The 25924-nt window shown below is 39.2% G+C and overlaps 1 protein-coding gene and 1 long non-coding RNA gene across 4 annotated transcripts in view; one reads left to right on the top strand and one right to left on the bottom strand.

Annotated features, from left to right (window-relative positions):
- Nucleotides 1-25924, bottom strand: part of LOC129718914 (serine/threonine-protein kinase tousled-like 2) — a 250180-nt gene that overhangs the window by 169490 nt on the left and 54766 nt on the right. Inside the window, exon 1 of one of the 3 annotated variants that reach the window (XM_055670135.1) lies at nucleotides 23029-24073. The exons of the other annotated variants lie outside the window; for them this stretch is intronic. The gene's annotated coding sequence lies outside the window, so the exon portion shown is untranslated. Of the gene's footprint in view, nucleotides 1-23028; nucleotides 24074-25924 lie in introns of those variants that run through there. 3 annotated transcript variants of the gene reach the window in all.
- On the top strand, nucleotides 17115-19027 carry LOC129718937 (uncharacterized). Its single transcript, XR_008727088.1, has 3 exons — nucleotides 17115-17206; nucleotides 18701-18748; nucleotides 18816-19027. It is a non-coding gene; the product is annotated as an uncharacterized LOC129718937 (long non-coding RNA).

Raw genomic sequence — 25924 nt, 5'->3', positions numbered from 1 at the left:
ATATCCACAGAAATGATAAAAGACTCTATACTACCTTAAAGATGGCGTTAAGATGGCGATGCCTTAAAGATGGCGATGCCTTAAAGATGGCGATGGCCTCCCCTGTCTTAAAGATGGCGTTAACACCTCGAAGATTTTATCGGATTTTTCAGCCTTAAAAGGCTTGAATTGGAAGTTCAAGACGCTCCGGTGTTAGGCATATGTTTGTCTGCCAGTTTGAAAGCCACAATCACTTACGTATAGGACCAGAGGTAGGTTCCATTCGTTGGTGAGGTTGTAGCCTCGGTATTCCGGGATGCACGTAGGATACTCTACATCAATTATTAATAATCAACAAATTAAAGTTCTAATAGACATCTTCTGACTTCAAATTTGCAAAATTTAGAGGCAAACTAACCGACAGCAAAGAGCTTCTCTAATGGAAAAAATTGCAAAATGGGTTTTGCAAACTTTTCCTTTTGCACCTTTTGCATTTGATGAATGTATATAATCAAATGGATCAAATGGATATTATTTCTCATTACATACAATACTTACGTCAAGCGTAAATAAATAACAAATTCAATTGTTTCAACTGAGTACAACAAATTCAATTGTTTAAATTGTGTCTAACAGTAGATCCAACTCACCTGTAACGAAAAAAAAGAGAAAATATAGAGTTAATTCAAGCGCATTACTCATCGTCGCTAGTATAATAGTGACCACATTTCCGACATGTTCATGATCCGCCATCTTTTGCGAGTGTTCAAACACAGTTTGGAATTGCGAAAGTAGAAAAAAAAACAAGAAAACAACAACGCGAAGACACTCGTAGCGCTGCTACAAGCAAAAATGTAAATCAAAGATACCCCCTTCTTTCCAGTCGCTCCTAGCAACCGCTGAAAATTTGCCCGAGCAGAGCGACGGCGTTTGTGTGTCCCACGGAGAAGTGGAAAACCTGCACACGCAAATGACCTTTCTGCCGATTTTATTCCCCTCTTGCTTTCAGGTCCACCGCAACCGACCGGCCGATCATTTTTCAAAGCCAGCACCACCACCGTAAAGACGAAGAAGAGCTCAAATTGATTGCGATTCTTCACCTCACCTTCTTGCTACTACTAAGCGCGCGGTACGACCCATCACCCTGTTGGCCGCACAAATGACGGGGGGCTGCCCGACGCGCTGCTCATCGCACAGCGGCGAAAACCGGAAGCAAAGCGCACCGGAAAAAATCGGCGCTGCCAACCGCAAGAAAATCCGTCACAGATCAGGCTGAAACGGAGACCGAACGTGAAAAATGTGTGTTGCTCCGGCTTCACCATACATCATCGCCGATTTCCGCCGATGTCGAGCGCGCTTCTTCCAAGCAAATGAACAAAATGCAGGGGATGATGGAAAAAAAACAAACAAGGGGCTAAACAACAGCCACTTGAACCGCCGCAGTCGATGGCGTACAGCACAGCAGCAGCAGCAGCACAAGCAGACGGCTCTCTTTCTCCTGTTGTGATGATACCCACCTTTAGTGCTTATAGGTTCCCACCGCACCGCACCGCATACCGTGCGAACAGGGTGGGAAAACAGCCGTAATGGTATCTCTCTTTCCACATCTGTCAGAGTAAGAGCAGCAGCAGCAGCAGCAGCGGGCAAAATAAGCAGGCCAGACCAGACCAGATTCCGCGCGCGCGATTCCCGCAGTCTGTTACCAGTCGAGCTCCAGAAAAGCTAGCCAGCCCCGTCAAGTCAGCAGGTTCCCGATTCGGTACTCTCGCAGCCAGTCTGCATTCCCATTCATCGACCGACCGCACCAACCTTAGCACCAACACCAGTGCAGCACGGTCATCCACCACCAAGTCGGAGTCAGTCAGTCAGTCGGTGACTGTGCTGCGGTAAAGTAGCATATCATCTCCGGTGTAACTCCCGTAGCGAATCGGAGCAAGAGAGGCTGGGGTTGGTTGGACAGTTTTGAGACCTTTTTTTGAATTTTATTCAACATAACATTTTTGTATACGCTCGAAATGAAAAAGAGTAAGTCAATTTATGCGGCCGTTGGCAAAGCTTTTTCAGGTTTTACTTAAATTTTTGTGGGTTTGGTGTATATTTATGTCGTCTGTGCTAGGAATGCTCGCATGGGATTGGTTCATTGATCGCATAAATTTGTCCTTTAAACTTTTTATCAATTTCTACCGCTGAGCAATAAAAAAATAATGATGACTACCGTATTACAAAATTGTCCAACATTTTATCTATCCAACAAAATACTGGTTATTGTTATCTATCATGTGATTATGCTATTATCGTTTGAAATCTAGCGTCAGTTCCAGTTCCAATTTCACAGAATGTACCTCAGTATAACAAACAAAAACGTAGTCCTACGTCAAAAAATAATATTTTTACTCAAATTAAAATTAGTACGCTCGCACGCAGCCCCCATGCACCCTATAAAGCTGTTCACTGTTTTCATCGCGATACTTTATTACACGTCATGACCGTGTAGTATTATAATACCTCTAATCTCTGTCTCTTTAAATATAATTTATAACACTTTGCACGCCTCTGCTGTGCTGTTGCTTCGCACTCGACGCTTCCGTAGCCTACGTATAGTCTCTTTTGTTTCGCTCTCACTCTCGAATTCTCTTGCTGAGTGCTGCTGTGCGGTCACTCGTACTCAAACCTGGGTGGAACTCCGTCAACACGCACGCACACAAGCACGCGCACGGGGCGATGAAAGACGAGAGAACAAGTTGCAAATCCGATTGTGGCAATCTGTCAGCAGGGCTGCCAATAAAAGTAGATAAAATTATGCCGTGTTTATTATGTGTGTACACACTCTCACCGGAACTGAAGGGTCGTCTCGTAATGTTCGAGTCGGAGAACAGGCAGACGGCAAAATTAATTGTGTGTATGCTTTGCTAATATGGGAAAACTTTTGCATGAGCGCAGAACACCTAGCAGGGCTAGGTTTTTCATGTTTTCCAAATGTATTATTTATACTATCATAATAAAGTAAGAAGAAAAAGAGAAAACGATTTAATTAAAATAACCTTATCTCTTTAAATATTCAACAACTCTGCATACATCCAAAAAGCAGATAATTGTAAACGTCAAAACAGAAGAGTATGAAAAAAAAACAAACCATTGCAAAAAAAAACGACACCGACAAAGTGGGAGAGAATTACGCGAACTTGAACTACAAAATGCTCTCTTTCGCTCTTTACTACTTCTCCCATCCAGTCGCGGTGTTCAATCGGAGAAGCGAGTGTAATTCGAACTGCCGCGGCTCATCGCAGTGGCGGCGGCTGGCAAACCGGTTTTTTGACCGCACATAGGAAATCAGTGTGTCACGGCGGCGCTCTCTTGATTCGCTCGGCTTTTTGTTTCGACATGGTCGATTATCGCGCAGCGGAATTCCTACAACTCATAAGCAAACCAACGGCAACTGCTGTTGCTGCTGATTGTCGCTCTGGGATTTGAACACTTCACTCTGACTGCAAACGCAGTGGGTCTCTCCTCTCCTTAGGAATGCATGCAACGGGCCGCCGATGCACGGTGGGAAAATGGAGCGGTGTTCGTTTGATATTTATGTTCAATGAAGTAATGTTTTGACTATCAATTTAACGAGATTCAAATAATTTACAGTTTAAGTTTTCGACGAAGGATTACTTAAATAGGGTGGCATGCTGTGGAAAGTGTTACGAAAATTCCTTCTTCAAATGCATTTTATGTTACTACCACTGAACGAGTTTTGACCACCAAGGATACTCCTACACCGTGTAAGTCTGATATGCTGAATGTTTTAGTTATCAAATCCTCAATATCAGAGAATGTTATGAGCCCTGCTTCTTTTTCATCTTCCGATCGAGAAAGGAACGAAAGGTTTTTGGTACCCCAAGAAGCGGTGGGTAGTTCTGGATTAATTTAAAATTAAAACCGGGAAGTACGATTTTTTTCTTCCTTTCATCGAAGAATATTGAATGTAATTGCTTGCAATCCAGTATCTTTACATTTTGCACCATTGGGTTCTTGAAACAGCCCACCCCATAACGCAAAATTTCAGACAGTGAGATTCTCCTCGGTAACCACATCGTCGGTTGCTACATCTTTGGCAGGAATACTTTTGGCACGCAATACTTTTTCGTGAAAAGTCCGTAGCTAGCAACCGCGTTTGCTTGCTTCAAGCTAGTCACAACTCGCAGTTTTTTCGGTCTCACCTTCGTAATCTCGGTTACGGTCGAAAACTGTTTTGCCAGGTCTTTGTCAATTTGAATAATATCCAATGGCTTATTTTTGGGCCGGAATAAAATAACCTAGGGACCTTAACAAGCACCTGGGTCTTAAGCTTCCGGTACCCTTGATGCAGACTTCAATCTCTTCCTCTTTTGTTTTCATATCCAGGAACAGTCCATTTTTGCGGGAGCCTTTTGCTCTACCGCACACAAACGAACAATATTCGATTATAGTGGGATAGGCCCGCGCCCGGCGGCGCGAGGAATTTGCTCCGCCTGTTGAACGGCTTTTGTTGTCACACGAGTAATACGTCTGCACACCAAACGGTATTGTTCGTTCGAGCGGGCAAAAAATAATGGAGCTATATTCGAATGCTTCCTTTCGCAACGATAGCAGAGAAGCGAATTACATTTTTGAATTGTGTGTAACTTATACAATGAGTTTGGAATTTCAGAGTTCTGAGAATCTTCAGATATCGAACGTCTTCGACAGTAGAGCGTCTCACCTGGAACGTCTCGGAATGGAATTTCCCGCTACATTAAAATTCGGGAGATAATTATTTAATCCCGGAAAATATTCTTTTCCAAAAAAAATCAAAAATCAACTTGAAATCACAGAGTCTGTACACTGTGGTGCAATGCTGAGTAAAATTGTATAGCCATGTGACCAAGAATGACTTTTATTCATCTCTTATATTTTTATTCGTAATTTTGTATAAACAAATTTGGCTCTTAATAGTGTGAATCATCTCTTTCACTCTGATGAACGCATATGTGAAGATGGAACAACAATGTCACTTCTTTGGTATCTTCAATGAAATTTTTGCAGAACATGAATTTACCGTATAAATTTCCGACCTGCTCCAAAGAAACAAAATACTTGAAAAAATTTGATTAGGTTCTTCAAATGGTTATAGTTGACAAATAAGATGAAGGTTTGAGCTCGAAAGATGCAACAACGCACAGCGATAAACTCACTCTCCAGGAAGAGCTTGAAAGCGCCATCAAGAAACAGTCAGAATCAGAACCCCATAATACCACAATTGGTTCAGTAAACCAAGTGTAAAGTCTTCACAAGGAAGTAATGCTTTACGATCTAACTGGTCAGTTGACTAATAACCTTAAAAAATTGTGGCAGAGCCAAATGACTATAAAACCAAACTCCAACCGCAGCCAACTTCTGCAACAAGATACGCTATCTAAATGAAGAAAGCCTAAACGTTCTTACGTTCTTGAAAACGAATTAAAAAAACCAGCCAAACTAATGTGTTTGAATTTCGAGAATTGATCATCTTTTAATATGTTTTTTGCTTTTTTATGAATTCGATTCATTTTCTCGGTCTCTTTTTCTGTGACAAAAATAAAGTCCAAATTAAATAAATCGCCATTGTTTTACTATCCTTTAAAAATTTTCATTTACTTCCGGGAAAATTTACTTCGGCAGGTTTTTGCATAAGACTACTGCAGAAAACCTGCCGGAAACGTTCGATACCCTTACCCTATATTGAAAAAGAGAATTTGGACATGTACATCTTAAGGGTTTTCAATGTTTCGGGATTCTCAGAATCTCAAAATTTGGAGATATTAATATGCAGCATTTGGAAACATTGGATTGTAAGCCTTTAGTGAGCTATGAGTTGAGAATTTCAAATTTTTTTTACAGTTTCACTTATTTTACAATGCTACTATTTAAAGAGCTGTCAAATTTCAGACGTGCAAAAATTGTATTTTTTGGCGTTCTCATTTCACGCGAGATTCTAGAGCAGTAGGCATTTATTTTTTCCTTGGTATATCTTGATTTAGATTTGGGAGGGCTTTGTAGGCCTTTTGAACATTCGAGCAAAGCACACGAATTTCTGCTCTATTTTCGATGTCTGGGTGAATACATTTCAAATGTCGAGGTAATTGAATTTTAATACTCGCAGATTGAAAAATATTATGATTTTCGTATCCGCGTTCGCGCGACAAATGTTCAAAAAATATATTTTCATGCACTGACTTTCGACTTGCATCTTCTGTAATGAGATAAACGCAGATTTTAACAATATATAACACTGTGCTACAGCGATTTAGAACTTCTGAAGTGGCCTAGTGTAGGTTGTAGGTCTTGTTGAGTATAACATTCGCTCATACTAGAAATTTTCCAAACACCCCCAAAATCAGAAGTTATGGTCAAAATACGGTTTTTAATATAATATTTTTCAACTCAGTCATTTATCAACCGATTTTCAATATTTAAGCAGTTTTAGAAAGAAGACAAATAGAGCTTTCAAAATATATACAGGTTATTACTCATATGAATAAAACGTGCTGAGTTATTTGAGTTTAAATCTAATTTTTCAGACTTTTTCACGCAATTTTCAACTTAATTTTAAATTTGCCGTCTATTTTTGTAAGAAACATGCCACAAATATACTATAATTTTGAAAGTATATTCAATTCCTAATCAAATGAAAGTAGTTTTGTGAAAATCGGTTGATATCTGGCTAAGTTATATATTTTTTAAGAAAACCTGAATTTTTGGCTTCTATCGCACAATTATTTCACGGAGCTACAAATGACGAGACAATGCAAGAACTTTTGATGTGATTTAGTGTGGAATGTGGCTTTAGTCAAGGGTTACTTGTGCGTTAGGGTGTCCCAAAAAATATCGATGTTGAAAAAGTCAAGGTGCAAAGCTCAAAATTGGAAGATAATGTTATTTATAGCGTTTTTGTAGAACATTTCGACTTTCTAAAAGGTCTTTTTCAGGTTGCCCAAACGTGATTTATGAAAAAATGACTTTTGAAGTAGAATACTTCTCTCAGGAAGTTCGGCTACATAGGGATGTGAAATGAAAATCTAAAACCGAAAAAAGTGAAAAATATGTCCAATTTCAAATGCTAATAAATCGGTTAGTATTCAATGGATTTCCTTCGTTCTTGCAGCAATAGATTGGAAAATCTTCTAAGATTCTTCCCAAAATAAGATAATTGTAATTGTATTATTCACACTATTGTACTATTGAAAATAGTCAAGCCTTGTCAAAACGAAAAATTCGACCTCTGATTGGTCGTTATATGCTTGCTTCCCAAGCACGGTCGACAGAATCATATACCTTGCAATTGAAAACATGCCTTTAGGCCAATATAAGAGCCTGTTTCAGCCGAAGCCGCTCATAATAGTTCTAGACAGCGACAACAGCAGTCGTCCTCCCTTAGCAGCAGCACTAGTAGTGCAGTGGATACCAGCGATGGCGGAAAGCGGCCACAGCTGTGCCGTAGCAATGGATAGCGCACTAGTTGCAGCGGATACCAGCAACGATAGCAGCTGGGCCAGCTGATGCAGGGACTGTGGATACCAATGGCAGCGTAAAGCGGTCACAACTGTGGAATGGCTATGGATAGCGAACTAGTTGCAGCGGATCTCAGCATCGATAGTGGTTGATGCAGTGAGGCACTTTAGTGAAATGCAGTCTCTGTGCGATAGTGGGCACTAGTAAATGCATTCAATGAAAAGTAGACTCATTTTGACAACACGTGAGCCGTTTAGTTTTGAGTGTTAAATCAGCTTTTCACTGTTTATTTTATCACAAGAAATATCACTGTCAGTCACTGTCAGTGATAACGCAAAGATGTGATCGGCATCTTATCCATACTAAAATGAACAAGAAATTGTCCTTTTCAGGATGAAATAAGAACTTGATTGAAGAGATAATCTAGAAAATCTATAACGAGCGTCTTAGCAGAGTGATTGAGATCAATCAAAGAAATAGTTATCGGTTTCCGTTATACTCTACTAAATTTTTTGGAAATAAATATTGAAATTCAGTCCGCAAATATATATTTCGACTGTGACGTACAGTCTTCCTCAGTGCTTATGTGGACTGGTAAAGAGCAAAGCGTAAATCCTGTTTTTTTATTTGTAGTAGGTAAAAATGAAAATTTAGCACCCTTAATTGGAGTTAGGTAGGGAATTATACGGTCGATTGTTTACCGTACCATGTCTGGGGTTTTTGGGAAGCAGATTGAATATCCATGAGGGGTGATTACCTGCGTCTTTATTGAGAAGCGTGCATGAGTGTTGTTTATAAATTTCTAAACTTTCAGCTACGTCTAATTTCCATAAATTATTAACGGGGCGGAGGAGGTGAATGTTATCCGAAGTTAGTGGATGTTCCTCGTTAAAAATATGTTCAGCCACTTTTGATTTGAAATGGTGTGGTGGGGCATTTGTTGAAACTTTACTTGCTTCGGTCACTTCTGCGAAATGTTCTTTGAAACGTATCCCTAGGTTACGTTTAGTTTGTCCAATGTAAACCATGTCACAGTGACTGCATGCAATTGTATAAATTCCAGCTTTGTTCAGGGTATCAATAGGGTCTTTGGTAGACCCTAATTTTGTTTTGAGTTGGGTATTTCTACTAGTGTAGACAATATCCATCCCAAATTTTCTAAATTTTGAACGAAGTGGGCGTGTCAAGTTAACGTCATATTCAACGGCTACCCTTTTCAGATCTTCTGTTATTGGGGTGAGTGTTGTAAAAGATTTCCGAATTTGAGCACGCTTCTTTTTATCAACAATGGCTTGAATGATACTTTCATTGTAGCCATTGAGTTTAGCAATTTCGAAAATATATTCCAGTTCCTTTTGCTTGGCTACTTCACTTAAAGGTAAAGTTTCCATGCGGTGAATCATATGATGAAAAGATGCCATTTTATGCTGGAAGGGATGGTTTGAAGTGTTAGGTATTACCCGTTTTGTATTCGTGGGTTTTCGATAAACTTCAAATTCCAAGTTCGTAGACTTTCTGACTACAACGACGTCCAAGAAAGCGAGTCTGTTGTTAAGTACCTTTTCAATTGCGGAGTTTATTTTTCTATGGGTATTATTAAGGGATATGAAAAAAGTTTCAAGATCCGCCCTTTTCAAAATACAAAAAATACCATCCACATACCTCCACCATCGAATCGGTAAGATGTTCCTCTTCTCTAATGTACTTTCTATATTTGCCATGAAGAGCTCACATAGAAAGGGAGAAAGAGGATTCCCCATTGGTGCCCCTTTAGTCTGTTTGTAAAATTTACCACGAAATGTGAAGTAGTTTTCTTTCATGCAAAGGCGTGAAAGTTTCAACAAACTGTCAACTTTCTTTTTCCAAGTATTATCAAAATATTGGGAAAGAAGCCAGTCCTCTAAAAGGTTAAAGGTTTAATTCACTGGAACGCTAAGAAATAAGGCCGTAACGTCAAATGAAACCATTATCTCGTCAGATTGGATGTTACCCGAGGATCTTAAATTTTCAACGAAATCTCCGGTGCTCTTTACTGATCGACTTGGAAATTTATGGGGCATGGCTTGAAATTCTTTTACCAGCCATTTAGCCAATTTTTCTGTGGGAGCCCCTACCGCTGAGATAATTTCTCTCATTTCATTTCCAGGTTTGTGAATTTTGGGGAGACCCTTTATTCTTGGAAGAACTGGATTTGAAACACGAAGATTTTGTAACGCATTACCCAAAACGGGTTTGCATTCTTTTATTGTATTTTCTATTCTATTTTCTATTCCAATCTGATGAGATAATGGTTTCATTTGACGTTACGGCCTTATTTCCTAGCGTTCCAGTGAATGAAACCTTAAACCTTTTAGAGGACTGGCTTCTTTCCCAATATTTTGATAATACTTGGAAAAAGAAAGTTGACAGTTTGTTGAAACTTTCACGCCTTTGCATGAAAGAAAACTACTTCACATTTCGTGGTAAATTTTACAAACAGACTAAAGGGGCACCAATGGGGAATCCTCTTTCTCCCTTTCTATGTGAGCTCTTCATGGCAAATATAGAAAGTACATTAGAGACGAGGAACATCTTCTACCGATTCGATGGTGGAGGTATGTGGATGATATTTTTTGTATTTTGAAAAGGGCGGATCTTGAAACTTTTTTCATATCCCTTAATAGTACCCATAAAAATATAAACTTCACAATTGAAAAAGAACTTAACAACAGACTCCCTTTCTTGGACGTCGTTGTAGTCAGAAAGTCTACGGACTTGGAATTTGAAATTTATCGGAAACCCACGAATACAAAACGGGTAATACCTAACACTTCAAACCATCCCTTCCAGCATAAAATGGCATCCTTCCATCATATGATCCACCGCATGGAAACTTTCCCTCTAAGTGGAGTAGCCAAGCAAAAGGAACTGGAATATATTTTCGAAATTGCTAAACTTAATGGCTACAATGAAAGTATCATTCAAGCCATTGTTGATAAAAAGAAGCGTGCTCAAATTCGGAAATCTTTTACAACACTCACTCCAATAACAGAAGATCTAAAAAGGGTAGCCGTTGAATATGACGTTAACTTGACACGCCCACTTCGTTCAAAATTTAGAAAATTTGGGATGGATATTGTCTACACTAGTAGAAATACCCAACTCAAAACAAAATTAGGGTCTACCAACGACCCTATTGATACCCTGAACAAAGCTGGAATTTATAAAATTGCATGCAGTCACTGTGACATGGTTTACATTGGACAAACTAAACGTAACCTAGGGATACGTTTCAAAGAACATTTCGCAGAAGTGACCAAAGCAAGTAAAGTTTCAACAAATGCCCCACCACACCATTTCAAATCAAAAGTGGCTGAACATATTTTTAACGAGGAACATCCACTAACTTCGGATAACATTCACCTCCTCCGCCCTGTTAATAATTTATGGAAATTAGACGTAGCTGAAAGTTTAGAAATTTATAAACAACACTCATGCACGCTTTTCAATAAAGACGCAGGTAATCACCCCTCATGGATATTCAATCTGCTTCCCAAAAACCCCAGACATGGTACGGTAAACAATCGACCGCATAATTCCCTACCTAACTCCAATTAAGGGTGCTAAATTTTCATTTTTACCTACTACAAATAAAAAAACAGGATTTACGCTTTGCTCTTTACCAGTCCACATGAGCACTGAGGAAGACTGTACGTCACAGTCGAAATATATATTTGCGGACTAAATTTCAATATTTATTTCCAAAAAAATTAGTAGAGTATAACGGAAACCAATAACTATTTCTTTGATTGATCTGAAGAGATAATATTTTTTAATGAGTTAATTCACATTTTTCAATTTGTAAAAGTTATAAATTTTACTTTATCTCCGTGTCTCAGAACGTACTGAATCATTTTTTCGTTCAGTCATGAACACGACAGCCGAAACTTTTATTATCTGCATAAAAACTAATTTTTCGCATAATCAAAATTTAAAAACAAGCCCCAATCATGACAAGCAACTTACTATATTATTGAAAATGGTCAATCCTTGTTGGAGCGCAAAATTCTAAACAAAGAAAAAAAGACTGACACGCAAGCAGCCGGGTTATCTTTCTTGTAAAAGTATTCTACTTCAACCTTGCGGTCGTGGCTTTGCACACAACGCTCCTGTTTTTTAAGCTACAAACTTACTTTTTTGCACTTTTTTCAATTCTGTTCGATTCCTACATTTTTTCGTACATTTTTTTATTTTTGTGGGATTGTTTTTGAATATTTCGCCTAGTTTGGTTCAGCATTGTATTCAGTTTTTTGACTCCCAGAGCCCATTAAACATCACAAAAAAATTAATTTTTCTAATAATTTTTAGATAAAACCCTCCAAAACACAAATAAAAAAAACTTTGAGCAAGAACTGAAATTTTCATTGCAAAGCGGGATCTACGACGAAAATTTACATGAAGAAAGATACTTGATATCTCATCGAGGAGCTGAGATATTGGCATTTTTCTATGTGATGGAAAACTATGCATTTTAACAAATATGTTAAATAACTGTTTTATTTTGGGAGATAAAAAATAACAATGTTCAGAAAACAAATGCATTTTTGGATGGCTGATAACTTAGTAGAAGGTTTCAAAATTTGGAAAAATCTGCGGAAAAAGTTAGAACGAAAATTATGATTTTTCGTGCCTTCTAATAGAAAACTGAATGTTTCTCGTAATATGTAAGAGATAGAAACATGATGTCTTCGGTAAAGTTTCTTGTTTTAAGATAACCTAAAACTTTGTAGAAGACACCTTGCGTCTATCTCATTCTGATTAAAAAGTAAATTTTTTATCTCACTTATTGGTGGATTGATCACCCTTCTTTCTACATTAAAAGATGCATTTTTGAATATCCTGAAACTTCCCTGAACATACCTCATGGCTATAATCAACATTTGAATCACTTTTTAGGAAATGATACGCACAAACAAAAAACACTGTGCAAAATAAAACACTGTGCAATGGAGATATTGAGCTTTAGTGGCATTTTTGACAAAATGCATAGTTTGCCATCACATGTAAAAACGCCGATATCTCAGCCCCCCGATAAGATAACAAGGATCTTTTTTCATGTTAATTTTCGTCTTGAATTCCGCTTTGCAAGGAAAATTTCAGTTCTTGATCAAAAAATTTTTTTATATGTGTTTTGAAGGGTTTTATCTGAAAATTATAAGGAAAATTCACTTTTTTGTGATGTTCAGTGGGCTCTGTGAGTCAAATAATTGAATGCGATGCTGAACCAAACCATGCAAAATATTCATAAACAACCCCACAAAAATAAAAAAATATATGGGAAAATGTAGGAATCGAACAGATTTGAAAAAAGTGCAAAAAAGTAGGTTTGTAGCTTGAAAAAGTCATTTTTTCATAAATCACGTTTGGGCAACCTGAAAACGACCTTTTAGAAAGTCGAAATGTTCTACAAAAATGCTATAAATAACATTATCTTTCAATTTGGGGCTGAGTACCTTGACTTTTTCAACATCCATTTTTTTTTTGGGACAGCCTATTGTGCGTTTACTTGAAGTTTTTCAAATACCCCAAAAATTATTAGTTATTGTCAAAACCCTGTTTTTACCTTAGCTCACATTTTGATGTTCAATTCGGTTATTTTTCAACCGATGTTATATATTCTGGCTGTTTTGGAAAGGCGAAAAATAGAACTCTTGAAACATATAAATATGTCTGAAGAGTTTACCCATATGTGACGAATAGTTTTGAATAAAATAAGATGATTTATGTTAAATAAAATAAGATTTTTTTTTTCAAATTTTACCTATATGTGATTAATAGTTTAAAAATAAATAGGAAAGGTTATTTTCAAATGTTTTCCAAATTTATTCGCAATTTTTCACACATTTTCGTAATGAACGTGCTTTAATTGCTGTAGAATTTGAAAAGTACATTTAGTGCCAAACGAAAACAGTGACAGTTGTTTTTGAAAATCTGTTATAATTTGGCTGAGATATGACTTGATGTTTTCCACCATATACTTAGGTTTCATCAAATCATTTCTCAGTCAAATTTTAACAGATTTTCATGAACAACACCTATTGTTTTTGTTTGGTACTAAAAACGAACTTTCCAAATCTTACAGCAATTGAAGCTCCATCATTACAAAAATGTGTGAAAAATTGCGAATAAATTAAAATATTTGAAAATAACATAAACCATCTTATTTATTTTAAACTATTCATCTCATATAGATAAACTTTTTAGACATATGCATATATTTTAAATGCTTTATTTTTCGCCTTTCCAAAAAAGCCAAAATATAAAACATCGGTTGAAAAATAACCGTATTATACATAAAAATGTGAGCTAAGGTAAAAAACAGGATTTTGAACATAACTTATAATTTTCGGGGTATTTGAAAAACTTCAAGTAAACGCGCAAGTAACCCTTGACTAAAGCTACAACACCAATGTATCACTTAGAAGAATAACTGGAATGTCTGTGTCTTACACCAATGTATCACTTAGAAGAATAGAAAAATAAATTCAAATTCAAATCCAACCCACACTAAGTCGCATTAAAAGTTCTTGCATTTTTTAATCATTTGTAGCACCGTGAAATAGTTGTGCGACAGAAGCCAAAAATTCTGGTTTTCTTAAAAAATATATATCTTAGCCAAATATCAACCGATTTCCACAAAATGACTTGCACATTATTGCACAATCTTACGATTTCAATTCAAGAGTCTCTCAGTTCTTCTTTTTCTCAGGCATCCAGAATGTACATTTTTTTTTAAAACGTGTTAAAATTGCAGTGTTCAAAATTTTCAAAACACATAGTTTTAGGATTCTTGTATGTACACTTTGATCTCTGGAATTTCACACCCATCCTTTATTTTTGAAAACATATATAGCCTAGAGCCAGACGGAGCAAAAAAAATATTCGACTATTTTTCATAAATTTTCCTTTACAATTTCCCACCGTGCTTCGACTGCCACAACCCAGAAGTCTAACCGGTAAGCAAAGACAGCAGGCAACCACGGCGAACGAGAGCGACAAACGAACGAGCGAACTCGACCCAGACAGTGTTAAACGCTTAATAAAACACGTGACGGATTGTTGTGCGCCAGCGAACAGGCGATGGCAGGCGACGGCGGCGGCATGATTAGAGCGGCTAAATAAGAGAACCCGTCTCGCCGCCGGAGTCGTTCATCCGCTGCCCACACATAAGGGCGCAGCGGTGGTCCAAATCGTTGTTTTGTTCTATTTTTTTGGAACAAACTCAAATTCACTGCTGCACCGGTGGTGTAAATTTTGTTTTATACCAGATCTGAATTGAAAAAATTTGAAACTGGTATACGTTTTGGTCTATTTTTGTCACTTTTTGGAACAAGTAATAGATCGTTCTAAAACCCTTTGTACGCTACCAATAGGTGGGTAAAATGTCATATTTTAATTGAATACCTCATTTTTAGCTATTTCCATATAAACGTTTTGCGAGTGTTGGGAAATGAACAAACAAAGATTTTTCATGACAATTCACAATATGTTTTTTTGGTTTTTCTGAAGAAGAAAAAGAACAGATTTGTCGTTTTTGGCTTCGAGGAAACCGACCAGCAAAAGGGGGAATTCTGGAAGACCATAACCGCAGGTTTATGTAATCAGCCACCAGGATGACAAATATGTTGGCCATTCGTTAATCGCCTTAATTGTAGTGGGACTAGAGGAGACCTCAAGAGGCCAGAAAAATGTTCCTCGAAGACACTGAACTGAAAACGTTCACAATGCGGACTTGTTTCAATATCCTCAAAACCAAATCCAAGTTTAAGAACTGCAAGATTTTGAAAGATTGATGAGACGAAAACGGAAGATGAACATCTTCGCGATCAAATAACTTTCGCTATTCTCCGAAGCCCTACTTGTAGCAGAAATTTTTCGATCATACTAATCCATCCAGAGAAATGTCACTGACGCTTGGGTCAAACCGTCAAATATATAAAGTTTTGAGGATATAAAGTGTCTTGCCAAAGTAATCGTTTAATGTGCGTAAAAATTATCCAATTTCCGTTTGTTAAATATTGAGTGCTTTTCATTATAACAAGTCTCATAAACTGATAACATGGGGTATTGAATTGTTGACAGTGTGACAGATGTCAGCGGTTCTAAAACAACGAGATATACAACACCGGTGCGGAGAACGAAAAGTTGGTCTATATTAGCTGATTTTATTCAGGTTTCGCTGGTGTAAATCTAGTATAAAATTGTTTCAAAAATAGACCACCGCTGAAGATGCCCTAACAGCAGTGTGCTCAGAGCAGAGGAAAAAATCCGTAAAAAAAACATTAACAAACGCTCACTTTCTTCCACTCGGCTGCAGGCTCTACCAACACACTCGCACGGCGGCTCGGTAGCAACATTCGCCGATGTAAATAAGCGTCAGCCGAGCGTAAGTTGTTGAGGTAGTTTCTGGTTTAATTTCCCGAAACGTTGTGTGGGTGCCGGAAAATGAGTGCCAATCGCCTCATCGCACAGTGTTTACATTTTTTTATGTTGGTTCATTCCACCAACCTTTCGCTCTCACTCTTGAACGGTCGCTCTTTTTTGAGCAAAACTCTCACGCTTACCCCCTTCCGCCTGCTGGTCGTGTGTCATCCAGCGGCGGCTAGACGGTGGCGTGCTTGGCAAGGTTGCGGTTGCATTTTACGACCGTTTATTTTTCCTTTTTACTGCTCGCCGTCATTGCTGCCGCCTCCTCTACCGCTGCCGTCATCGTCGTTATCGTTGTCATTCTCATCGTCGTCGCGCATTAAGACATATTGGGGCGTGTGAGGTGAAACCATGCGAACAGTGCTGCCAGAATGGTTGTCTAAATGAAGGTTCGCTTTTAGTTGTTCGTTCGGATGGTAGCTCATCCATTTTGGCAACCGGGGGGCATGGCATTCGTGAGTTGAGCAGGTCTCGCCAATCTACACCGATATCGCGTTACTAATTCGGATTTATTTTTAACGAGCCGCTGTACCACGCCAGTGCACACCGCCGCCCGATTCGATTCGACACAAAGCTTGTGATCCGATGGGCGGCTGATTGTTTTGTGGTGTGAACCATTTTGACAAATAATCGGCTGTCAGAAGTTGGGCAAAAATTGATTACTGCGATAATGGGAAACACAATAAAGCCCAGATTTACTGTAGGCGTTTATGCTCGGAAGTTTTCGAACAAGCAAACGTCAGTCAGTGTCAACCATGTTATCGATTACTGGGGTTGGCAATGTTCCCACCATCATCAACCGTTTTAAGCGCTCTTTTTTTCGGGGGTACGTGCACCTTTAAGAGAAATATGGCTGCCATTGGGGCAAATTGTGCCTCTGTCTGCTTGCCTGCTGTCAGTGGTGGAGGAATTTTAGAAGTAGAAAATATATAAATGGCATGCGCGTGGTTTGGTTTTCGTACGGCCGCCGTCCGTTCTCCTTACACTTTTCCTCGTCGTATCTCGCGCTTGTACTTGTCTCCTGCTTTCCTTCCTCGCGTCGCTTTCCACCACCTCCTTCATGCTGCGCTGCCAGTGCTCTGCACTGCTCCTGCGGTCCATCTATCAGCATCGGTCAGCTTCGCGTAGGAACGAAAACCGAGTGAGTATAATATTGGCGCTGATAGAAGGAAGGCAGCAGCAGCAGCTCTAACAGCAGAAAACTACATATTTGAACGCAAAAGAAAAACACCATCAACGGTGGCAGCAATTGGAGCGCACCCATGTGAGTGTGTCTATGTGCGCGGCTGGTGAATATGCAGATTGTTATTTTTGCGCTTTTCTCCGATTTTTCCGGTATGGCCGAGGGGCACACTGATTGAATTTTCACTCGCGTGAGTGATTTCTTATGTGGTGATCATGACCTTGTGAATTGGAAAAAGGAGATAGCGTCAACGAATTTGCCCCCCTTGTGTAAGAAATTAGTAGAACCTTCCAAACATTTTTAGTACAAAGATTTATTCTAGGAAAAAAGTGGGATTTGATTCGCTAAAAAAAATTAGTCATTTCTCCGTAATCTTAGGTGAATTCCAAAATTGAAGGTCAAACACCTCTTTGGGACTTAAATCCAAAATCCTGAATGCACCCATTACAAAAATAAAAGTCTCTCAAGCTTTTGATTACCTTCAAATTATCGCCTATCATAGTACAGGTCGGACTCGATTATCCGGAGACTCGATTATCCGGAAACTCGATTATCCGGAATTCGATTATCCAGAATTTTAGACTCGATTATCCGGAATTTAATTTTTTGGTGTCCGTTTTCAATTTTTGACGTAGAATTACGTCTTCCGGCAACATATACAGGGGACCAGTTTCATTACAGGGATGCAATTTCAAAAACTAAAAACATCGGCAGCGTCACAAAAATTGTCCATTTTCAACCGTTTTAAGCTCAGTCAGTTTCCAACCGGTTTTCGTCATTTTTGCAGTAATCGATTGGAAAATCAACCAAGCACCCGTCCAAATGCAGAAAGTTGTAATCTGATTGTTCGAACGATTGTACTATTGAAAATTGTCAAGCCTTGTCGAAACGCAAATGTCGACCTCTGATTGGTCGTACAATGCTTTTTTCCCTAACAAAGTCGACAGAGTATACCTAGTTGACTAAGAATGTGCGCTTTGTGTTTTATGTATAATTCATCCATGATTGTGCCGATACCACACGGACGTTGGTTGCTGATCGTGAAGAAGGAAGAAAAGCCGGGTTTCAATCTTTATCAGGGCGGATATCGCGCGCTATCTGGACCATGAAAGGTTTATGCGATAATTGAATGAAATTTGCGACTGCAGCAACCAGTCTTTTTCAAGGCTGCTAAATATATTTGGAAGAGCATAATGAATGGTTATTACTAAATTGCAGCTTTGATTGCAGTTTGATGCTGCTGCAATTGCGCAGCAGTGTGATGTATATTACGATTCATTAACACTGTGCATTACAAGCGGTATATGCGAAACAAATCCGTAAATGTGAATTTACTAAGTTTCCATCATTACAAACCAGTCACTTCTTACAGCATCTCGATCATACTCATGGTTCATAGCAATTTACAGATGGGGCATCTTTGCCGATTGAGGATTCCGGCCTTTCTCTGGTTAAACTCCGTCTTCTTACAGTATCATGAAATACAAACAATCTTCATATTCATATACTTGACCATGGATTCCGACGATACCTTCGGAAAATTAAAATTCTTTCTGCTTTGTTTATTCTATACAGTTAACAAGGCTGAAATTATTAACTGTTACTGCACAGTTCAATTGTCTGGTAAATACAACTAATATCAAACATTTATGAATTGATTATACGATTTTTTTTATGTTTCTTTCAACAGAGTCGACTTGAGCACATCGATTAGTGCGTTTTCGACGTAGAATTATGTCTTACGGCAACATTTATAGGGGTACAAACTGTAAAACCGAAAGCATCGAGAGCGTCACGAATATTGCCCACTTTCAAAAGTTCTGAACTCAGCTAGTTTCCAACGGATTCCGTTTATTATTAAAAGCAAAAATAATATACAAACAAATACGGAAAAATATATCGCTTCACACCATTAAAATGATTAACCCTAATCGAGTGTATTTCCAAAGCTATTGCAAAAAATTATTGACATAAGACAGGCTGTCGTAATTCTACGTTAACCTTGCGGTCGTTTCGTATAAACAACCTCTTCCACTTTTTCCGAAATTTTGCCTTTACCATCCCTTCTGGCATATTTGTTACCATTTAAGTCACTTCCGGCATGTTTGGGACAAGTTCGAATTGAGTGAAAATAATCAATGTCCATTTTTTTTTTTTTGCTTCTTAAGATTTTACCCCCTTTCGCCTCAGAAGTAACTTCTGGTTGCGCCACTGCATCATAGAAGTAAAATAAAGAAAAGAAATATTTATTTTATGCTCGTTAATCGCAAAATTTCAGATTCGATTATCCGAAAAACTCGATTATCCGGAATGAAAAGTGTTTTGATGTTCCGGATAATCGAGTCCGACCTGTATTAGCGTCTTTAATTTGAAAAATATTGAAAAGAAGATTGTTTCGGAATTATTATTCTTTCTTTTGTTTGTTTGGAAAGGAAAAATCAAATACATTTTTAAAGTTGAAAATAACATACTGAAATCACATTCAAATTCTGAAAGTATCAATATTAGTAGTGAATTTAGAAAGCTAGAATCCCAACACTTAATTTTTTTTAATATTCTTGAGAGCACAATTGAAACGGTAAAAATATCAATATCAAAAATACAATAGAACTGAACGAGAAATTTCGTTTTAAAAATCTTGCAAGTTTAATTTAAATTTTTAATACATTAAAATTTTTTTTTTGATAGCTTCTGATTGCGTTATTATTACGGTCGCTATATAAAGGGTTTTTTTCATTTTCGGTACAGACACAAGATCTCAAATTTTTGGAATTCCGAACTTTCTGGTGAAAGGCGGGTTGATGAATGAAAAAATGATCTCAAATTAAGCTCAAAATCGACAAAAAGTACTTCTAAATGTCAGAAATAGTCAAAATAAAAAATGATCCCAAAATGAACTGAGAACCGACAAAAAGTGCTCCTAACGGCCAGAAAAGACCAAAATAGAAAATGATCCCAGATTAAGCTTGGAATCGACGAAAAGTGCTTCTAAAGTCCAGAATAGGCCAAAATAGAATATGATCCCAAATTAAGCTCAGAATCGACGAAAAGTAAAGGCAAGAAAAGGCCAAAATAGAAAATGATTCCAAATTGGGCTCAGAATTGCCGAAAAGTACTTTTAAAAGCCAGAAACGGCCAAAAGAGAAAATGATCCCAAATTGAGCTCAGAATCGTTAAAAAGTGCTCCTAAAGACCAAAAGAGGCCAAAACAGAAAATGATTTCAAATTGGGCTCAGAATAGACGAAAAGTGCTTCTAAAGGCCAGAAAAGGCCAAAATAGAAAATGATCCCAAATTGGGCTCAGAATAGACAAAAAGTGCTTCTAAACGCCAGAAAAGGCCAGAATAGAAAATGATCCCAAATTTAGCTCAGAATCGACGAAAAGTGTTTCTCATGGCCAGAAAAGACCAAAATAGAAAATGATCCCACATTGAGCTCAAAATCGTTAAAAAGTGCTCCTAAAGACCAAAAGAGGCCAAACCAGAAAATGATCCCAAATTGGGCTCAGAATAGACGAAAAGTGCTTTTAAAGGCCAGAAAAGGCCAAAATAGAAAATGATCCCAAATTGGGCTCAGAACCGACGAAAAGTGCTTCTAAACGCCAGAAAAGGCCAAAATAGAAAATGATCCCAAATTGAGCTCAGAACCGACGAAAAGTGCTTCTAAACGCCAGAAAAGGCCAAAATAGAAAATGATCCCAAATTGAGCTCAGAACCGACGAAAAGTGCTTCTAAAGGCCAGCAAAGACCAAAATAGAAAATGATCCCAAATTGGGCTCAGAATCATCGTAAAGTGCTTCCAAAGGTCAAAATAGAAAATAATCCCAAATTGAGCTCAGAATCAACGAAAAGTGCTTATGAAGGCCAGAAAAGGCCAAAATAGACAATGATCCCAAATTAAGCTCAGAATCCCCAAAACGTGCTTCTAAAAGCCAGAAAAGGCCGAAATAAAAAATGATCCCAAATTGGGCTCAGAATCGCCGAAAAGTGCTTTATTAAAGGCCAGAAAAGGCCAAAATATAAAATGATCCCAAATTGAGCTCAGAATCGCCGAAAAGTGCCTCTAAAGGCCAGAAAAGGCCATAATAGAAAATGATCCCAAATTGGGCTCAGAATCGCCGAAAAGTGCTTCTAAAGGCCAAAATAGAAAATGATCCCAAATTGGGCTCAGAATCGCCGAAAATGCTTCTAAAGGCCAGAAAAGGCCAAAATAGAAAATGATCCCAAATTGGGCTCAGAATCGCCGAAAAGTGCTTCTAAAGGCCAAAATAGAAAATGATCCCAAATTGGGCTCAGAATCGCCGAAAATGCTTCTAAAGGCCAGAAAAGGCCATAATAGAAAATGATGTCAAATTGGGCTCAGAATCACCGAAAAGTGCTTCTAAACGCCAGAAAAGGCTAAAATAGAAAATGAACCCAAATTTAGCACAGAATCGCCAAATCTCCGAATAGTGCTTATAAAGGCCAGAAAAGGTCAAAATTAAAAATAATCGCAAATTGAGCTCAGAATCCCTTAAAAGTGCTTTTAAAGGCCAAAATAGTAAATGATTCCAAATTCAGCTTAGAATCCCTGAAAAGTGCTAATAAAGGTCAGAAAAGGCCAAAATAGAAAATGATCCCAAATTGAGCTCAGAATGGCCAAAAGGTGCTTCTAAAGACCAGAAAAGACCAAAATTGAAAATGATCCCAAATTGGGCTCAGAATCGACAAAAAGTGCTTCTAAAGACCAGAAAAGACCAAAATAGAAAATGATCCCAAATTGAGCTCAGAATCGCCGAACAGTGCTTCTAAAGGCCAGAAATGGCCAAAATAGAAAATGATCCCAAATTGAGCTCAGAATCCCTGAAAAGTGCTTATAAAGGCCAGAAAAGGCCAAAATAGAAAATGATCCCAAATTGAGCTCAAAATCCTTGGAAAAGTGCTTATAAAGGCCAGAAAAGGTCAAAATAGAAAATGATCCCAAATTGAGCTCAGAATTGACGAAAAGCGCTTCTAAAGGCCATAAAACGCCAAAATAAAAAATGATCCCAAATTGAGCTCAGACTCGCCGAAAAGTGATTCTAAAGGCCAAAATATTCAGAATTCTGAGAGAGTGCTATTTAATCCGTCTATAATTTAAATTCTAGTTCTAATTAAAGTTCTGTCAGTTTTTTTTTACTATTTACTGAAAAGAGATACTAGTAGAAAAGTGCTCCGGAATAATTTCAGCAGCGGTCGCCATATGATTTTTTACTTTTTTTCCTAACTTTCATACTTCAGCAAAACAAACTCAACTGAGTGTTGTTCAGTTTTCATCACTGTGTGTGTATAACACAGTTGAAAGAATGCGCATATCCGACATTTGTTATCATTTTAGTCAATCCCGTCACATTATGACACCCCTCGGGAGTTTGCACTGCCTAGCGAAAGCTGACTGTGCTGTAAACCAATTTCGCCAGAATTTTCTGGCCGATTACAGTGCGTGATTATCGTTCGCCAAAGGTAAGAAGGGTAAACGTTAGTCGGGCGAAAATTAGTGCACAGATAGCAAGACGATAACGAATCAAATTGGCAACGTTGGAGAGCAGCAGCAGCAGCAAAGGCGGTCGCGGCGTCATCAGCATCAGTATCACGGGGCAAAACTGTAAGGAAAAGTGCCGTTGATTATAAATCAAACCTCCCCGCCCGGTTTGCGCGCACAGCACGTAAACACACACACATAGGTATATCTCCAAGTTGTGCCCCGACATTGGGTAAAAACCAGATAAAAGAGGATCCGCTCCAACCCGACCGACCGACCAACCATAAGCGGTGCATCGAAACAATCGCTGCGCTGCGACCAATCTAATTTTCGTCTCCTTCATTGCTGCTTCCCGAGTTGGTCTTTTCTTCTTCCTCTGCTTCGTCTTATTTGACCACACTTACCCGTCATTGATTTTTCTCTCGTCTCCTTCCGGTGGCCGTCGTTGTCGTCGTCGTCGTAGTCCTGGTTGAGGATCCACCACCGCCATTATTGTTGTTGTTGCTGCTAGTCGCTAGCAAAACTGACGAAGAACCGTTAGCCCTAGTGGTGCGGGTCATATCAAATCTTGATAGGTATGACATTTGAACTAGTTTTTCCTGTCAATTGTTTTCCTTTTTTGTTTCCTTGGTGTCCTCCGGGTGCCACTATTGTTTACACAAGACACAACAGCACTGACCACTGACACTGTAATGTATCGTGTGCTGCGGAACCTGCGGAACTTTGCACCGGACGAGAAGACAGAATAATAATAAAAAAGAGGCAAAAGAAAAAACACTTCCTATTCAGAAAAACCCCCTAGCGGGCAATTCTCTAATTAACAAAGTCGTTTTTCTTCGGTATAATCTCCTCTTCACACGGCGGCTTCTTCAACATCCTGGGGTCTCTTCAACATTCGCCGCCCTCTGCATCACCACCATCATCGCATCACCGGTTGATCCCGTCTTCCTCTCGAGGGCTGCTCTGCTGTGCTGCTGCTCAGGCAGAAAGGCACTCGAGTCAAGGAGCTTCTCACTTGAACCGCGTAACAAAAAGCGAACTCCGGAACACACCCGGGGATTCCGCGTGGGACCGTGTGTGTGGGTAAACTGCCGACTGTCACACGACACTGATACCGACTGGCTGGCTGGCAACCGCGCGTTCGCTTTCCTGTGTTGTATGCACCGTAACTGTAACGCGCGTCAAACTCGCTCCTGCTACCGCTGCGGGGCGGCTCACCCGTTATTCCTCTGTCCGTCCGTTCGTCCGTCCATCCAACCGACCGGGGGATGTTTTTGTCTGCTTTTTTTTCTTCTCTCTATGCTTCAACTTTTGCTGCTTCACTCTTTCCGCTTTGGAGCCTTCGGGTTACGACGACGACGGCGAAGCGATAACGTGCGGTCGGTCTACTCCTTGTTTCGCTCCCAAAACTCCCGAACAACCCAACTCGAGATACTTTTCCCGTTCACACGCCACGCGAGATGCTGATGTGCTGTTACTAGAAGCAAAAAAAAGGTGAACTCTAGCGAGTTTTTGTTGTTGTTGTTTTTGCTGTACACTTCTCGAACCCATACTCTCTTTACTGGCTTGCTGCGTTACTCAATCTCGCACTCTCATCAGCCGGCCGTATCCTTCCTTGTTACGGAAAAGAAAACCGGATGAAGCCAGTGTGGACCGGTGGTGAACCTGGAGGCGGTCGACAAAATCCCTTTCGGAACTGTGGCCTGTGCCTGCCGTCGGTCGTCGCGCGAGGATTCTAGTGGAGAGAAAATCTCTCACCGCCATCCTTTCTGTCCATCTGTCGCGCCGTTCACTGGTGAAAGTTCACCAATACCAGCAGTAGCAACAGCAACCCGTCACCCTTCGTGTACGGGGTTCTACCCAAAAGGATCCGAAGCCAACGCAACAGAACCAACCGTGGTGGCATGCTGGCTGTGAGATCCGGCGGCTGTACTCTCAAGTAATGTGCGCTCAATACCCCCACCCATCGGTTAGGCCAGTCCCGGAAGTTTTGTCGCGGTGCTGCTGCTGTTCCGCCGTCGTTGTTTTTCGGTTTGTGCCTACCAACTTTTCTTCGGCTAGCCGCCTGGGATTACGGTGTCGGATGATAAAGTACTTTTGCGCTTGTAGTCACACAGCATTCTGGTTCTTCCTTACGGGGATGGGACCGAGTTGCGTTGGTCGGAGAAGAGCCAGGATTTTGTTTTCTGTGGGTAAACACACGTAGGATGGGGCAATGAATTCGTAATTATTTGCTAGCGAAATTTTTCCGTTCTTAAATTTCAAGCAGTCATTAATTAGAGGATTATAACTATGTACTGCTGGTTAAAGGTTGGTTAAAGGTTTTTTAGTCTATTTGAGTTTGCTTCTTTCTGTGACCAATATTAGTTAATTTGAGTTTAATCAGGTCGTTGTTTAATGGAGATGAAAATTTATGGAATAAATCTGAAGTCTCGAGTAGAAAAAACTAAAAATGAATTGAAAGACAAAAAATATAGAAGTTTGGTCCTTTATCTGTTGTGTTTATCCATTTTTGAAATTTGTTTTTCTTGTTTGCTATTTTTGTTTTCATTTGTTGTAATATTTTTCGTTTTAGTAATTGGATTTCGGCTTAGCAGTCAATCAGGGCCGGCGGTTGATGTGGGTAGTAAGGGTAGTAGTACTAACTCGGAAAATATTCCTGTAGGTACTTACCCACACGGAATTATCGGACAAAATAAAAAAAAATGTAATGATTTCTATGTTCGAAACTTATTGCCGCGCATATGTGCGATTTAATGCATTTCTAAGCAATTTGATATCCAACAAAATTTCGATTTCGAAAACTTCAAGAGCTACTCTTGTGCCTTTTTTTCGTTGGTCAAAAAAGTGACAGTTTCACTACTGTAAGTGAAGCCTTACCAGAAGTTCGCTGAAGTTTAAATTTTGGATGAAGACTTTTTTCGAGGAGACAAAACTAACGAAACAACCCATGAAGCATCAATCATAGTAACCCATGAGTCAGCAGAAAAAATAACAGATGGCGGAAACAGTGAAACTATTTCATTCAGAATCTTTAAAGGATGCTGAGGAGGAAAACCGAGGAAAAAGTAGCTAAATCGCTGCGTGCGCTTAGTCGGGAGGTTGGTGTCACCGGCCAAACTGTGAAAATGACCTGGCGAACATGGATGGCAACGACTGGCAGGGCACTTCGTATTTTACTTCCTCCACGAAGGAAGTGAGCTCCGAGGTAAAGTTCATTTGACACACCAAGTTCCCCAAAAAGATGCTGCTGTAGCTGACAATCAGCGAGAAGGGGATATTCAAAGCCGCTCTTATTTC

This window comes from Wyeomyia smithii, chromosome 1, assembly GCF_029784165.1.
Source record: "Wyeomyia smithii strain HCP4-BCI-WySm-NY-G18 chromosome 1, ASM2978416v1, whole genome shotgun sequence".
NCBI classification, from domain to species: Eukaryota; Metazoa; Arthropoda; class Insecta; order Diptera; family Culicidae; genus Wyeomyia; species Wyeomyia smithii.
This window is presented reverse-complemented; position numbering and strand designations above follow the sequence as displayed.